Here is an 18,292-nt window from a genome sequence, read left to right as displayed (position 1 = left end):
TCAAATCATTTTTGTATAAAATCAACGATCTTCCTATCCAAGTTCTGAAAGCTCACACCTTGATCTTCCAGACCTATCCTCAAACACACAAGGATGTGTGTGGGCACGTAGGATTCAAAAGGTTGATTTATGACTCTCTAGATGTACTCAACACATGAGATCTAGAGAGGTTTGATTGAGAGAATGGGAATTGAATAATTTTCAGGTTTAGGAAAACTATCGCTTTTGTCTTGAGAGAAAGTCTATTTTTTAATCACGTGAAAAAATCATTATATGAAAAATATTGCTCTATCAATTTTTATAAAGATAATTAATCTTTATTTTATTAAAAATAGAGTTCAAATGAAAATTAATCTGTTATTACTATTTAATTATTTAATTTAAATCATATTTTAAAGGAATAATTAAATAGCTGATTAAACAAATAATTTGAAATTCAAAATTCAAATCCGAAGGATTGGGGAATCCTTGTGTGTGGCGCCACACTCATTGCACATTGAGTGTGTCACCCCACATATTAAGGTTTTCCAAATTTTCTCATTTGTTTGTTTAATCAACTTTTAAGATAACATATTTATCCCAACATAAATATTAGCTAATTCACAATTAACTTTATCTTAAAATATTAGTTTTAAATAAAATAAATAAATATCTTATTCTAAATAAGATAATTTTTAATCTCCCCTTATTTATTAATCCAAATAAAATTAATATTTATTTTAACCTATAGTTTTTCAAAATAAAATCTATATAGTTAAATAATTAATCAATTGCCTATAATTATCACATAATTATTTCTGTGTCTTGGAAAATTAATTCGTTTGCAATTAAGTTATTCTATCTACAAATGTTTATTTTGACATTCTTATCATTGACAATGTAGGACAGAGGTGATCTGGGGACCATAAGCCTATAATATGAGGCTCCTATAAACCAGATTATTAATTAAACTCTTCAATCCAATAATCTTATTCATTAATTCTATGATTACTCCATTATAAATATGGAATTACACTCTAAGTATTTATAGAATTATATTTACAGAGTTTTCTCTTGTAGTCCATTGATATAATCAATAAATGTAGTTCTCTCCTCCATTTATTGGTTCGTTAATTAGAGTTGGTCAAGATTACCGTTTTACCCTTCTTATTACCTCTTGATCCTTAAGTACTATTAATTCACTAGAGAATGATTAATCTATAACCAAATTATAGATTTGAGCTCAATAACTATTCATTTCCAGAATTAACCCTCATGGGAACTAATATTCGATCCATTAGGAAAATATGGATTCCATTATTGTAATTCATATTACCAGCCATTCATGATATTGAATCTCCAAAACAAAAGTCATTATCCTTATTATACTTTTAAACCTTAACGAGTGAATCAAAATATCCAATAAACACAAATAGGAGTTTATGAATACTCAGGATTTAGACTGGTTTACAAATAATCATTTATTACGACAAGAATCAAATCTTTATGTCAAACGACAAGTTTATAAATATAATTAATTCTTATCGATCATGTTATATATAATTCTATTATATATAACACATTTGCTAAAATGTCTATTCACATCAGTAATTCAAATCTACATCACTTGCATCATGTATGCTTAATAAACCGCACTAGTAATCATTCATTAAAGATTCACCACTACAAAATTGTATTTAGACAACACACATGAGAAGTCATTTGTAGTACAATTGTTGCCTCATGTTAACATTATTCACGAGACAACATATGCTTTAGAACTGTCATACCATACAAATTAAAACTTACATACCACAACAACTCTAAGGTGATTGTCGTAACATGTCTACTTTTAACACGAGACGACATTTCTATGAAAACTGTTGTCTCATCCAATACAATTTTTGTAATCAGGTATTGATTAAATTTGTATATTTTAATATTATTTAATATATTATATAAAAATATTCATAAAAAAGTATTAATTTGCAACATAAAATAGTTATTAGTTAAAAATGAGTTTTCATTAATTGTCTAATTTTTTTTAATAATTTGTAATATTAATTATTAATTCAATTAGTTATTATATATTTAATAAAATAATTTTTTGCCTTTTTTTATTTCACTTATCTCACCAAAAGAAATTAAGTCTTAACAAAAGAATAACCCTACACTAAACTATACTGCCACCCTAGCCTCCCTCCTCTTTCACGACTCAATCTCGGCTTCTCTCAGACTTCGTTCTCGCCATTCCCACTGCCATCACTCTCTTTCCAGCCTCCTCTCCCTCACATCGCAGCTCTCCTCCACCTACAGTCTGCAGTCTCCACCCCATTACGACGGCTCTCCCGACGGTTCCATCCCTACGGCGTCGCTCTCCACCCCATCGGCCACACCACCACATCACAGGCATAAACCTTCTCTCGTCTCGACCTCTCTCTGATATATCTGCAACTTTGCTTCTTAGTATACAAACGGTAACCTGCAAGTTTGATTCTTAGTATACCTGTAAATATATATATATATATATTTATATGTAAACCATATACACCATGACATAACTATCATGAATTGTTTGTATGTTTTTACTAAATGAAATCAGAGGGCTTCATGATTGTCTCCAATTTTTGAACCGTGATAAGTTGTATTCAATATCTTTGTTTCTTTGATTGTGATACCCAATTAGTTTTGTTTCATTTGGGTTGTGTGAACAAGGCTTATTCTTGCTATATAGTGGTTGTAGTTAAGGTATTTGGTTAAATGCATCTCTTTAATGCTTTAAATTTTATTATCTATGATTATAACTCTGCTTATATTCAGACCATTTATTAGGTATACTTTTAAATAATAAATAATCTATGAGATGCCATCTTTGCATTGTTTTGGATCATTTTAGTGGGGGATGATGATTTCTCATATTGACTCATGATTTAGGAAGTGACCAATTGAGGAAGTGGCTTGTTGAAACCAAGAATCTGTGTGCCCTGCTTGTAACGTTTTTTTTTTAAAAAAGAACACCGTCAACACTACTTGTATTATTAGTAAGGTTTATAATACAAGAAATAAAAGTGTACATTAACGGTAGCATTCAGAAACACTCAATTTAAAGTACAACTATAAAATATAACGCCAATCCCTGAGCAAATCAGTAAAGAGCAACTCTTTCAATTCTTTAACATTATATACCCAAACTGCAACTAACTATTTACATAAACTGTTTTTTGTACATAAATCTTGTTGTTCCTCTCATTCCAATTAGATTACCATACTGCCATCACAGCTACTCTCCATAACAAACACATGGCTTTCCCATCTAAGATATCCATGGATAATAAATCTAAACGGTGCTCAAAGATGCTCTATTGAATCTTTATCTCAGGTAAAAGCTTATACCACAACTTGAGTGCAAAATGACATCATAAAGATAGATAACTTGCTGTTTTTTTTCCTTATGGAAAACAAACTTCTTTGTGTTAATGTGAAGAATGATACAAAGAATTGAAAATAATTATCAATTAGCCCTGCATGTATCTTAGTTTCAAAATAATCATCAATTAGCTAGGACATCAATACTTGCTGCTTGATTTTATTTCTAAATGGCCAGATCCATGTTTCAAACTTGAAGTGTATCATTAGTCTTCATAAGGCTTTATATTTAACCTTATCTTAGGCTTTATAAAGATGGTTTATTTTAGCTATATAATCAATGCACTCACGGTGTTTGGTTCGATGTTTGAATGAAAAGTGGTTGATGTGATATTATCGTAAAAAAAATGTAGTAAAGTGTATATAATTTTCGTTCATATATAGTTATCTCCTTGTATATAAAGGTTGTTATTTGGGACCTTTACAATTAAACTTTAATCATGGAAATTTGATATGGTGTGCATATATATATATAAATATGTTAGAAATCATATTAGGTTTCTACTATTGGGACCTCAATATTCGTTGTTTTTGTGGTTCTTACTTGAAGTGCAGTGCATGCTGTATGTAGTAGAGCATATATATAAATATCTACTTTTTTTTCACCAAAAAAAAAAAAAAGATTCAATATCTATAATTTCTGTTCCACATTCAAGACATGTTTTTCTTTGTCATTACTTTTATAATTCTGCATTTTTTTCTTTGTCATTGCTTGTTTAATTTTCGAGAGACTTGAAAAGATGCAAACCATATAAACTGCCTTGTGAAGGTCACCTCGAGTAGGTGCTGAATTATGTATCAAGTCATGTGCCTTTATGCTTTTCCTTCAATCTAAGTTCTAGCCTATTATGTGGTTCATTGGTTTGTTACTTGACATTAGCTATATATCCAATAATAATATAATATAAACTTTTGGACCAAATAAGTTATAACGTCATGTCTTTAAAGATAATGGATCACAAAAGCATCATATATATGATCATCATCATCACAATAGTACTAATCTTTTCAAGCTTTGAATATCTCACATCTGGGACTTCACTATAATACTAACCATGTATGTTACCATCTATCTTTATAACTCTCTCAATGTAATATAAATATTCATATACGAGCAAAATGCCACATTATTATAATATGCAATTATATACTGGAATATGTATATTATTTTATATGAAAATTATAAAATTTGAAAGTGCCAAATAAATTTGTTTGCTATACTTTGGTATCTTAATATTTTTTAAAATAATTTTACTTTTAGTGTGCGGAATTAACAAGGAGCATTGGAAAAGCTTGCTATTAATTGGAAGAGGTACATTTTTTTTATTCTATTTAATATTATACAAATGTTAGAGGAGTTTGAATATCTTAAATATTCATCTGTATTGAAGTAGGTTCTGAGATTATTATTGTGTGCTGTAGTGATAATGGAAAGTTGGGAAGTTGTATGTCTTAGCGAAGTAGGTTCTGTGATATATATATATTTGTGTGTTGCGGTGATATAAAAAAGAAAACTTGCATGTTTTTTTTTTTTGAATTGATTGAATTATTTGAAATGATATTGAAAGATAGTTAGGTTACAAACATAGGGGAAGTGCTGTCCGTTCTAAATTTAGCCATGATTTTTGTCTTTGTTATATTATTTTTGTTTGTTTTTATTGTCTACTTTATTAGGCATAATAATGACAATCGATAAAGATTGTGTTCGGGGAATTTTCTGCGTGCAGGGGGTTTTAGTCAAACTGATAGGAGACTCTGCCTAAATTTTAAAAATATGGGTAGGTGTTGGATGATGAAAGATAGGTTATCAAAAAGGAAACGAAAAATCATTTGTTTTTTAACGGAATAGACAAAACTTATGCTAAGTGGATATGACATGGGGAACAAGTTGAGTCTACTGCTAAAGTACACACTGAAAATACTGAATTGAGTTCAATGACCCTATAGAGATTGTGAGAGATGCAGATGATCGTTTTGAGGATAGGGCAGAAGAATTTTTAAAGTTCTTAGGAGATGCAGAGAAACCAATATTTTCAGGGTTACCTATGTCAAAGTTGGTAGTTTTTGGTAAAATTATACCATTTAAAAGCTGGTAATGGTTGGAGTGACATAAGTTTCATGAAGTTGCTTAATTTGATGAAAGAGATTTTACCGAAAGACAATGGGATGCCTTCTTCCCTTCATGTGGCGAAAAAAACATTGTGCACATTAGGAATGGATTATAAAAAGATACATGCATGTCCTAATGATTGTGTTTTATATCACAACAACTTAGAAAATGCATCTGAGTGTCCTACAAGAAAGACATCAAGATGGAAGAGAGGTATAGATAGAAAAGAATGTAAGAAAGAGATTCTAGTCAAGTATTATGATGTTTGCCACCGATACCAAGATTTATAAAGTTTTTTCGAAATCCAAAACATGCTAAATTTTTAAGATGGCATGAGGATGGAAGGATCAAATATGATAAACTACGACATTCGGTAGATTCGCCAGCTTGGAAAATAATCGATGAGAAATGGTGTAATGTCCCGAATTTGCTAATAGGGCTTAGTGCCTCGATTAGCGTGCCAGAAGGACATAAATGAATATATATAGATTTAATTGTATATATATATGTGTGATTATGTAAAATATATGAGTTATATTAAGATATAGCTATTTATGCATGCTTGTGTATAAAATGTAATTGTGGGCCCATTTTTGTGAAAAATTGTATTCTTGTAATTTTGACTCGTTAAATGTTATAATCGTAATTATATGTGTTATGTGATTGGAACTACATTATTATATGGATATATTTGCGATGACAGACTTAAGTCAATCCCTAATAAGAATATGTTTATGTTGTGACTAGATTATCGCAAGGCTCGCGGTCAGGATCGCACTTAGGTCGTATAGTCTATCGCATGGAACTAGAGGTAAGAAAACTGTACTCTAGTTGTGATCGGGACTTGGACCCTTGTAAATGGATTTGACTATGATTAGAATTGTGATTACTCAATTAGACATGCTTGCATATGTTGTATCTGGTTGCGTGCTTATGCAATATATGTATGTGGTTATATTGTTGGGAATTGTGTCATTAAAACAATTGTAGTTGACAATGATTTTAATAAAATGAATAAATGAATTGAATTATTGTGTATATGTAGCTTATATACTATATTATTATTAATAATATTAAGTAAATATCAGAAAATTCTTAAGTTTATCTATGTGGTCTCAATCTCATATTGGTATGAGAGAATCAAGATTGAGATAATGGACTTGAATAGTTCGCAATAAAATAAAGTTGTGGAATCTTTAGATTAATTACTGCTAGTACGGTCCACTAGTATTATGAATACATGTGATCTAGATCCAGGATATTAGTGTAGGACACTTTAGTGGATGTACTTTGCATACTGAGAGTATTTGGAACTGGACCAGATGTGATTTGATAATACTTGTTTAAATACCGTTTCGTAGTATTATAAAATACATCAACTGATGATCGTATACAAACTGATCTCAATCCTGAAGTTACTATGAACTCTTATATATGCCATTTGATCATTTGATTCATGCGTAATAGTTTGTTGGAATGATGAGGCTAAGAACTATTGTTTTGGTACTCAATGATGTATATGGTTGGGACATAGTTTATCAGATATAGAATCTATACCTTGTTATATATTGAATAATGATTCTCTGTTGAGTTGACTTTTAGAACTGAAAAAGTTATTGACGTCAAATTCATTATCAGATTATGAATTAACATTCACTAGTAAAGTCAATGATACACTAGGAATCAAGATATAACTAAAATGGTAAAACAGTAATTTTATTCCTACTTAATTATAAATCATCAATAGATGATTAATTTGTATGTAATGATTATATCAATGGACACTTTATGGTTACAATAAAGTACTCAGTAAATGTACGTCTTTAATTCTCAAGAGTGTAATCTCATATTTATAGTGGAGTAATTATGAGATTAATAAATATGATTATTGAATCAAAGAGTTCTCGTTAATAATATTTTATTTATTGGAGTTTGGAATTATTGGTCCATAGGTCCTTGAGGTGGCTCTGTCAACACTATTCAAGATAAAGAGTTGACACAAGAGTCAAATTGTGAATATTTATTCTTCAGAATAAATATACAACTATGTGATAATTGAAGTTGTACAATTTATTATTGCATTAATGCAATTTTTGAAATTGTGTGGAAATAAAAGAAATTGATTTTAATCAATTATTTTATTTAAGTAATAAAATATAAATATAGATAGTCAAAATTAGTTTTGATTATTACATTTATTTAATTAATAATAAGATGATAATGGAAATTCAAATTTTAAAATTTGAAATTTAAGTTGTTATCTTTTCTTTAAAAAAACGATACATTGTTTGAATTTCTAATTATTAATTAATTAAAATAATTATGTATAAAAAATTAAATCCCCTTATTTGAGGGAGGTGTTACACACATAGGGCTTCCTGGACTGCCCTATACGTGTACCACTACTGATAATGATCAGTTGTTTGTTTTTTCATTTATTTAATTAATTAATAAAGCATTTTGAAAATTGTTTAGTCGACAAAAAATGTTTATTTCTGGTATTCTATTCCATATACACAACTGTGTATTTATCATGTACAAGAATCTTATTAAGGGAAAAAATCATATAATAAAAGCTGAATAAAAAATACATAATAAAATCTCATAACTATATCCTAAAATCATGGAACAATAACTGTAATTTCTATCCTACAATTATACACGCATTAGAGAAAAGATTTTCCTACACTCCCCATCAAGCTGGACTAAAAATATTCTCCATAGCCAGCTTGCTATTTAGAAAATCAAATTGCTTTTTACATAACCCTTTTGTAAAGATATCTGCCACTTGCTCTTTAGTAGAGATATAAGGCATGCATACTTGACCACTCTCAATTTTCTCCTTGATAAAATAATGCTTGTCTACTTCAACATGTTTTGTGCGATCATGAAGCACTGGATTGTGAGCAATCACGATTGCTGCCTTGTTGTCACAGTACAACTTCATAGGTGATGACTGAGATGACTTCAGCTCTTCAAGCAATCTTTTTATCCAAATAATTTCACATATGCCATGAGCAACAACCCTAAATTTAGCTTCAGCGCTGCTCCTATCCACCACATTTTGTTTCTTGTTTCGCCAAGTGACTAGATTCCCACCAACAAATGAGCAATAGCCCGATGTAGATCTTCTGTCTACTATGCTTCCAGCCCAATCTGCATCCGTATAAGCTTCAATCTCTAGATGCCCTCGTGGTTTGAACAGGAGACCTTTTCCAGATGTTCCCTTTAGATACCCTAGGATTATGTAGACAACATCGAAATGCTTTGAACCAGGTGAATGCATGAATTTACTTACCATACTCACAGAGAAGGCTATGTTTGGTCGTGTATGTGACAGATAAACCAGTCTCCCAACCAATCTTTGATACAACTCTCGGTCCTTCACACTCTTCAGATCTACAGGTTGTAGTTTAACATTAGGTTCACTCAGTGTTTCAGCTAGTTTGCAACCCATCATACCTGTCTCATTAAGGAGATCTAGCACATACTTACGTTGACTAACAAAAATACCTTCTTTAGACCTAGCAAATTCCATTCCAAGAAAGTATTTCAAAGTACCCAAGTCCTTGATTTCAAACTCCTCACCAAGTCTTCCTTTCAACTTTACAAGTTCATTAGAATCATCTCCAGTGAGCACAATATCATCCACATATAAAATTAGAGTAGCCACCTTACCCTCTTTTGAATGTTTGTAAAACATTGTGTGATTTGCTTTACTTTGAGTGTATCCATAACGCTTTAACACCTTCCCAAAGCATTCAAACTAGGCTCTCGGAGATTACTTGAGTCCATATAAGGACTTTCTCAGTTTGCAAACTTTTCTTGCTCCAAAGTGATTTTCGAATCCAGGTGGAAGACTCGTAAACACTTCTTCTTCTAGGTCTCCATTAAGAAAGACATTTCTTACATCTAACTGGTATAAAGACCAATTAGAGTTAACTGCTAGAGACAATAACTCACGAATAGAATTAATTTTATCAACTGGGGCAAATGTTTCTTGATAATTTATTCTACATGTTTGAGTAAATCCCTTTGCCACTAGCCTAGCTTTGTACCTCTCAACACTTCCACCAGCTTTGCTTTTTATTGTAAACACCCATTTACACCCTACATTTTTCTTTTCCCTCGGTAACTTTACAATTTCCGAAGTACCATTCCTTTTTAGAGCATCCATTTCCTCAAACACTGCAAGACTCCAACTCGGTTCATCTAGAGCTTCCTATACATTCCTAGGCATAACCAGTTCTGAAATTTTAATAGTAAATGCTTTATAGGATTCAGAAAGGTGATTGTAGGATAGATATTTGGCAATAGGATGTTTGGTACAGGCACAAGTTCCTTTTCTAAGAGCAATGGGAAGATTATCTAATTCGAGATTTCCTAGAGCTAAGTCTGGGGTAGGCTCAAGAGCAGAATTAGAATTTGAAGTATGTTGAGATGGTTGAATAATATGTGGGATTGAATCGGAAATAGGAATAGGAGAATTACTTGGAATACTTGAAGAACCATTGTCCAGGGCTGGCAATTGACTAGGTGCAGAGATGATTACGGGGTCTCTACTTTTTCCAGTGACATTCTTCCTTGAATAAACCACAGGTTCAAGATTGTTATGATTTTTAATCAAACGTAGCATTTCTTTTTCTGACAAACCAATTTCAGATTCAGTTTCAGTGGGATTAGTTTCCTTAACAACAGTATCAAGTATAGTCTTAGGTAAATGTTCAACAGTTTCCCAAAAATTTGATGCCACTAAATTCATCCCCTGAATTAAATTTTTTGAAAAATAAAGGATATTTTCCACAAAAGATACATCCATAGTTATGTGGATACGTTTAGTAATAGGATTAAAACATTTATATCCTTTCTTATTAGGGGGGTATCTCAAAAAAACACATTTTTCAGCTTTAGGATCTAACTTAGACCTAGACCGTTTAGGAATGTGGACATAGGCAGTACAACTAAAAATTTTCAAAGGTAAATCAGAATTAATCCTAGAATCGAGAAAGAATTTTTTTAAACTTTGTAATGGAGTAATGTAATTTAAAATTTTAGTGGGCATCCTATTTATCAAATAAGATGTAGTAAGATTGGCATCACCCCATAAATATTTTGGAATTTGCATATAAAACATCATAGCACAAGCTGTTTCTAGCAAATGTCTATTTTTTCGTTCAGGTACACCATTTTGTTCAGGTGTATCTGGACAAGTAGACTGATGCAAAATACCTTTGTCTTTCAAAAAATTCCCAAGGATTTTATTGAAATATTCAGTTCCATTATCAGTTCTTAAAATGCTGATTTTTGTTTGAAATTGAGCTTCAATCATTTTGTAGAAATCTGAAAAAATTTGCTCAACTTCATTTTTTTCTTTCATCAAATATACCCAACAAAGACGACTATGGTCGTCTATAAAAGTAACAAACCATTTTTTTTTCCAGAATTAGTGGTGACCTTAGAGGGTCCCCAAAGATCACTATGAAAAAGATAAAAAGGTTTTGAAGAACGATAACAAGTTTTAGTATAAGATTTAAGTTGGCTTTTGGCCAATAAACAACTTTCACGTTGAAAAGATAAATGATTCAACCTTTTAAACAAAGATGGAAACAAATGTTTTAAATAAGAGAAACTAGGATGACCCAATCTATAATGCCAAACCATTATTTAATCATGAACAGAAAAAGAACTAATGCTACTTAGCCCTTAAACAATTTTATTCTTAGAAATATTATCTTCAAAATAATAGAGACCATTAATCATCTTGGCACTGCCAATCGTCTTCCCCAAATTCTGATCCTGAAAAAGACAACGAGAATCATGGAAAATTACACAACAATTAGAATCTCTTGATAATTTACTTACAGATAGAAGGTTGCATGTTAGTTTGGAAACATGAAGAACAGTGAAAGGAATACATTTTACCTGATTGTGCAACAAAAGCATTAGGAATACCAGATGAAGACGAGGTAGATTTCAGCAGTGCATGAAGATGAGTCATCTGCTCCTTAGTGAAAGGAATAGCCTTGACTTCATTGGCAGTAGGAGTAGAGCTTTCAGCCTTACTCTTCCAATTTGCTGGTATTCCATGGAGTTTCCAGCAAGTCTCACGAGTGTGGCGAGGTTTATTACAGAAATCGCACCAAACACGAGGTTTTTCATTAGCTTTGGGTGGATACGAGGTGTTCCTACTGTAGCCTCCTCCAACAGCAAGAGTTGAACCTTCAACAGTAGTGCCAAGAACCTTTTTTCCCAACATCACGCTCCCCTTACTCTCCTCTCTTCGAACCTCTGAAAAACTTCATCTATTGGAGGTAAGGGCTGCCTTCCAATGATTCTCCCCCTCACCTCATCAAACTCAACATTGAGACCAGCCAAGAATTTGTAAATCTGGGTTTTCTCAATTGTTTTCTTATGATGTTTCCCATCTTCAGCAGATTTCCATTCATAAGTATCGAAGAGATCCAAGTCTTGCCATATTCGCTTCAATGAATTGAAATACTTTGTAACGCTGTCCTCCCCTTGCTTTATTTCTCCAAGTCTGAGATTCAACTCAAATACTTGAGAGTTTCGAGATCTGAGTTCATCTCAATAACATTGTCCCATAGTTCTTTTGCAGTAGGATAACACATAATTTGAGCTGATATCTTCCTCCATGGAGTTAACAAGCCATGCCATGACCATAGAATTTTCAGCATCCCAGGTGTCATAGTTTGGATCTGTCTCTGCTAGAGCCTTCTTCTCACCATTCAAATACCCCATTTTTCCTCGACCTCTCATATACATCTAAACCGATTGATACCATCTTAGAAAGTTGTCACCATTCAAACGAATGGTGATGATTTGGACAAAATGGGATTCGGCAGTAGTGGATTTGGTTAGAATTGGAACAATGGTGGAATCGGTGGGAATGGCCTTTGTGGTGACTGATTCGCTACTGTCAGTCATGGTGGAATGCGATTTCTTTGGTGCGATTTAGGGCTTAGGTGCGATAAGGGAAATAGTCGTCAAAGTCGACAAAACGATTTAGGGTTGGTGCGATTTTTTGGGTTTGATTTCTTGCTCTAATACCAAGTCGAAAAAAAAGGTCTATTTATGTTATTCTATTCCATATACACAACTGTATTTATTATGTACAAGAACCCTATTAAGGGAAAAATCATATAATAAAAATTGAATAAAAAATACAAAATAAAATCTCATAACTATATCCTAAAATCATGGAACAATAACTGTAATTTCTATCCTACAACTATACACAAATTATACACGCATTAGAGAAAAGATTTTCCTACATGTTTTAAAATGGAATATAAGACTTTGTCTTTAATTATCATTTATTTTTTTATTATTAAGATGATTAATTTTATTTGATTGTTATTATTATGATAATAATAAATACCTATATATTTTATATGATAGAAAATAGGAGAATAACAGTTTTAAAAGTAGAATCAAAGAAAAACTGATCACATTTTCTCACAAAAGATAAATCTTTCTCTCTAGCCTATAATCAAGAGTTTTATGTGTTGAGAATACTTTTGATTCACAAATTTTATTTTTTTCTTTGTGCCCACTCACATCTTGAGGTGTAGAGAACGTCTTGGAAGATCTTGGTGTGAGTACTCTAGCGAGGACAGGAAGATCGAAATATATACGAAAAGATTCAAGGATTCTTGATAGGCTACAAGAGGTAAATAATTTCGTATTATTTTTTACATATACATATTTTGTTGAATAAAATATTGCATATTAAACGATCCTCATATAAAGTTGTTTATATGAAATTTTGTTGTTGTATACAATACTACCATTACTGCAATTTCCGCTGCGCACTAGGAACAATTCCTAACATATATCTATGCTAAAAGTTCGGCCTAACGGAACCGGGGCCGACATTAAGAGTGCGGAACGCAGCTGGCCTAAGTGGGCCGGGGTCGTCCATAAGACCAGTGGACTCGGCCTAAGGGCGCCGAGTCTGAACGTCACTTAAACAAATAGAAGTGGCAATTGCACTTAACTAATTGTATCGATTGGTATGTGAATTTGATTGTGCAGATTATCACTGCAAAGCTTGTTGCTTATATATTGTTATCTATTGCATTGTCGATTCAAGTTTACTACTTATATGTTGTTGCTCATTGTATTTGTTGATTTAAGTTTTTTTGCTGAGCCTTGGCTCACGGGTGCTATGTGATGCATGTAAGGGAAAATGATAGTTGGACCAGTCGTGAGTTGGAGAGCTTTAGGGGCGGTGTGTACATCAGCAGCTGCTCGATCGCTACAGCCGAGGGATTGAAAGGGACTAGAGCCAAATTTTATTTTGCCACTTAGGCTGGCTTCAGTTGTAATTGTTTTGAGGGTTGTAATTGCCTTGTAAACACTTATTCTTTTTGGGATCCCATGTACAAACTCACTTTTTAATGAAAAACAACTATTCCTATGATCTATATCTTTTAACCCCAATCCATTAATTATCCTTAGTAACACGTTTATATCCAACACAACTTGATTAGCAACTCCAACACTATTTAAAATACACAGTGTAATGGTCTTGGCAATCCAGGGTATTACAAATGGCCTGTAATTAAAGATGATCCAAGGAATCTTCGACTTGGTCTTTCAGCTGATGGCATCAATCCATTTAGCAATATGAGCTCGTCTTACAGTTGTTAGCCAGTGATATTATGCATTTCCAATCTCCTCCCTCACTTGTGCATGAAAAGAAGATTCACAATGCTGACTTTGTTAATTTCAGGAAGTAAACAACCCGGAAATGATAGACATCTATTTGGTACCGTTGATAGATGATTTGAAGTTATTGTGAGATGGGGTAGATTGCTATGATTCTTTTAGTAAAGAAAATTTTATATTGAGAGGGTTACTCTTATGGACAATGAATGATTTTTCTGCTTATGTAAACTTGTTAGGGTGTTATGTTAAGGGTTATAAAGGATGTCCAATATGTGGGGAAGAAACAAGTGCAACAAGATTGAAGGTTTGTAAAAAGACTTTGTTACATGGGGCATAGAAGGTTCCTACATGAAGAGCATTATTTTCGAAAGCAAATGAAAGCCTTTAACGGTGAGAAAGAATGGCGAGGACCTCCCCCAATAAAAACTGGTGAAGAGATTTGTTTGATAAATAATAGATTCGGAAAACTAGTCCCAAATATCGAAGAAGGTGAAGACATTAATAGTAGAGACAAATCAAAAGGGAAAAGTAAGACTAGTAAGAAACGAAAACGTAGTAAGAAACATCAAGTGAGGAATGATGATTCCATGAATACTACATGCTTGAAGAATAAGCCAATTTTTTTTCGAATTGGAGTATTGGAGACATTTATTAGTGAGACACAATCTCGATGTCATGCATATTGAGAAAAACATATGTGATAGTTTGATAGGAACTTTACTAAATATTCCTGGAAAAACTAAAGATAGTATATCTACTTGCCGTGATCTCGTTCTAATGTCTGAATCAAAGAAAGAGCTGGGTTGATAGCAAATATGGTGACATGAAGTTTTATGGTGTCATCCAAGAAATATGGGAGCTTGATTACCGTGAATTTAGGATGCTGATGTTCAAGTGTGATTAGGTTGATAGGAAACATGGTGTGGAGAAAGAGAAGTTAGGCTTCATTAAAGTTGATTTGAATAGAATAGGGCATAAAAAATACTCATTTGTAATGGCAACTCAAGCTAAACAAGTGTTCTACGTTGATGATCCTACTTCATAAAGATGGTCAATAGTGCTTGCTTCACAACCAAGATACAAAGTGGATGACGACGATCAATGTGACTTCGGTGAATTACAAACTTCTTAAAAAGAGTGTGGTAATATCCCTAAGTTTGAGGGAGTTGAAGCAACTATTGGGCCATATGTAAGAAAAGACGGTGATGGAATCTGGATTGTAAGATTTCATTTTTATGAATAACATAACATATTATCTTTTACTTTAAATTTACAGTATTATTCTGAAAATTTTGTCACACTTATAACTTTTCCTATGTTGTAATATATTTTGTGTTTCCTAATCATCTTGAGGAACACTTAGAGGGTGATCTCGACGAGCAAGTTGATATTGATTCCATGGATGAGTCGACCGGTGTTGATTCCGTGGATGTTCACGACCACGAGGAAGGGGATATAGGTGAAGAGAACGCAGAAGGTAAAAGCAAGACACATAAGCGTACACGAGGCATAGTGCGATTGTCAAAGATTATAGCAAATAAAATAAAAGGAATCAAATGCCATTTGAGGTTCAACAACTGAGGGCAATTGATCGGGACCCCAAACAGAGATCTTCAATGTTATTTAGGAATGCCAGCCAATGTTCCTCAATCAGTATTGGATAGCTTATGGAAAGATGTCAATGTAAGACACTTCACAATGTTTTGAAATAAATTAATGAATATTTTATAATTTTCTTTTGCTTACTAATATTCTTAAACAATGTCCAACTAGCTTTCCACCTCAATGAGAAGATGCAAAAATATATTATGAGCTCAGTTGGTACTAAGTGGAGATAATTCAAAAGTAATTTGAACAAGAAATTTGTAGTCCCTTACGTTGATAACCCAAGTCTATTAGAAGCAGACCCTCATGTTCTCGATAAACCCCCACCATGCTATCATATAGAAGAAACACATTAGAAAGAGTTTGTCAAGAAAATGACAACCAAAGATTTTCAAGCTGTTAGAAAATTACAACAAGACCATTGTAATCATTTACAGTACCCTCATAGGACTTCACGCCATAGCTATACCGAATTGGAAGTTGATTTAGTAAGTAAACATATAGAATGATTTATGTCTAATTTTATATTTTCTTCATTTAATCTTTATATTAACATAATTCTATTATATGCAGCAAGCTAAATGGAGCACAATTGAGTAGATTGATTGCTCTATACTCTGCAAGGAGGCTAGAAATGATTCTTCTAGTAACTATGCCATTGATCGTGACAAGATCATAGGAGAGGCCATTGTAAGTTGAGAAACATTTATGAGTATTGTTAATTATTCAATATTTTGGTAACAAATAAATAATTGATTAATGTTTTTTTTTTATTTTATAGAAAGACATGTTTGAGCAAAGAAAAGAGGGCAAACTCATTGAGATTGGAACGAATGACATTTTGACACAAGTTTTGGGAATTGCTGAGCACCCAAGTAGAGTTCGAGGCCAAAGTTGGGGTGTAACATAGAGACTATTTTCATAAGCCTGTTGGGAGGGAGGGGTCTAAGTGGCTTGCAGAAAAAACAAATTGAGTTTTAACAACAATCCAACATACCACATAAAGAGGAGATTGAGAGTTTGAAAGAATCGTTCATGTTGAAGTTTGAAGAGTTATCAACGAAGATGGCACATATGCAAGCTAACATTGGTAGTCAGTGTAGCTTTGGTAGCCACTCATGTAAATACACTAGAAGTTGAGCACCGATCCACTCAACCCCAGAAATTGATGTACCGATTCACTCAACTCCACACATTAAGGCACCGATTCACTCTACTCCAGAAGTTGAGGCACCGATTCACTCTACTTCAGAGGTTGAGACACAAATTGACATTACCCCTTCGTATGAGAGATCCACACCTACTATTCATGATAACCAACCAAAGATAAATTCTCTTTTATTATTTAAGAAATGATAATTAAACTTATACTAACTATTACATCATTGCATAAAGATGTTAAGTGAAAATTATATGTTGGACAAGGTGGTGATGTTGTGGCTCTTGGACGGGTGATGGCTATGACAGATGAAGTGCATGGGGTCAAATTAGAGTGTGGTAACTATCGCGTTGTTGTCGATAAATGTCTAGATCAGAGTGAAAAACTACCTTGCTCAAAAGTTGGGGATGAGATGACCCTTGTGGTTCATGCACTCAACAGTTTTGTTGCATGGCTATCACTTTTTATCATTACTTGTGATGATGACCAGGTAACAAAAGCTGCAAAAGAGAATTTGATTTCTTATGTGGTTTTTTTATCTAAATTATTCTATGTTTATTGTGAAGGAATCCAAGATACTAATTATAGTTAGTACATGCACTTACATAGTTAAGGCAAGGATACTTACATAGTTAAGACAATGGTGTATTTACATAGTTAATGCAAGAATTATACATCTTGATCTTGTAAATTTAGTTTTATAATATATTGAATTCTGTTGATTTTGTATGTTGGGTAGTTTTATCTAGATTATAATGTAATCATACATGAAATTTTGAATGAATATAGATGTTTAAAAAAAGGGAAAAAAAATTCCCATTTTTTGTGTATGGTACATCAATCTCGAAAAAACTGTTGTCTAAGTGCTTTATTTTTCCACTTAGAAGACATCATAGGATGATAGTTCAAAACATTATGTCGTTTCATGTACCGTATGACACAATATTTGCTTAAAACATGTTGTCTCATGTAACGACGCTTGCCCATAAATTGTCGTATCATGTACTACAGGTGACGACATTTGCACAGCAGCTGTCGTTTCCTGTGGTGCATGAGACGATAATTTTATTTGAACTGTCATTTCCTGCTAGTATATGGCACTATACTGCATGGTACAACAGTATAAGAACTGTTGTACGAACGTTCTTACCACAGTCTAAAACTGTAGTACCACGTCAATTTTTTAGTAGTGATTCCTTACTTTAATATGTTACTGACTATTTTATTCATTAAATATGATCTTAATTCTCTCGTATTAATACAAGATCATATTCTCATGAATAAATAAGGAAATTTCTTGATATTATCATAAAATTAATTCA

The 18,292-nt window shown here is 32.6% G+C and overlaps 1 long non-coding RNA gene across 6 annotated transcripts; it reads left to right on the top strand.

Moving 5' to 3' along the window:
* Window positions 1–2,148: 2,148 nt before the first annotated feature.
* On the top strand, window positions 2,149–17,693 carry LOC133803776 (uncharacterized). 6 transcript variants are annotated; one of them, XR_009878144.1, is made up of 6 exons: window positions 2,149–2,456; window positions 4,667–4,717; window positions 6,263–6,326; window positions 13,108–13,205; window positions 16,385–16,501; window positions 16,593–17,693. It is a non-coding gene; the product is annotated as an uncharacterized LOC133803776 (long non-coding RNA). The 6 variants fall into 6 exon arrangements; XR_009878146.1 differs by having other exon boundaries at window positions 13,102–13,205; XR_009878145.1 differs by lacking the exons at window positions 16,385–16,501; window positions 16,593–17,693 and adding an exon at window positions 13,720–13,962 and having other exon boundaries at window positions 13,108–13,548.
* Window positions 17,694–18,292: the final 599 nt, after the last annotated feature.

This window comes from Humulus lupulus, chromosome X (genome assembly GCF_963169125.1).
Source record: "Humulus lupulus chromosome X, drHumLupu1.1, whole genome shotgun sequence".
NCBI lineage: Eukaryota > Viridiplantae > Streptophyta > Magnoliopsida > Rosales > Cannabaceae > Humulus > Humulus lupulus.
Note: the sequence above shows the minus strand (reverse complement) of the source record. Positions and strands in the feature narration are given on the sequence as shown.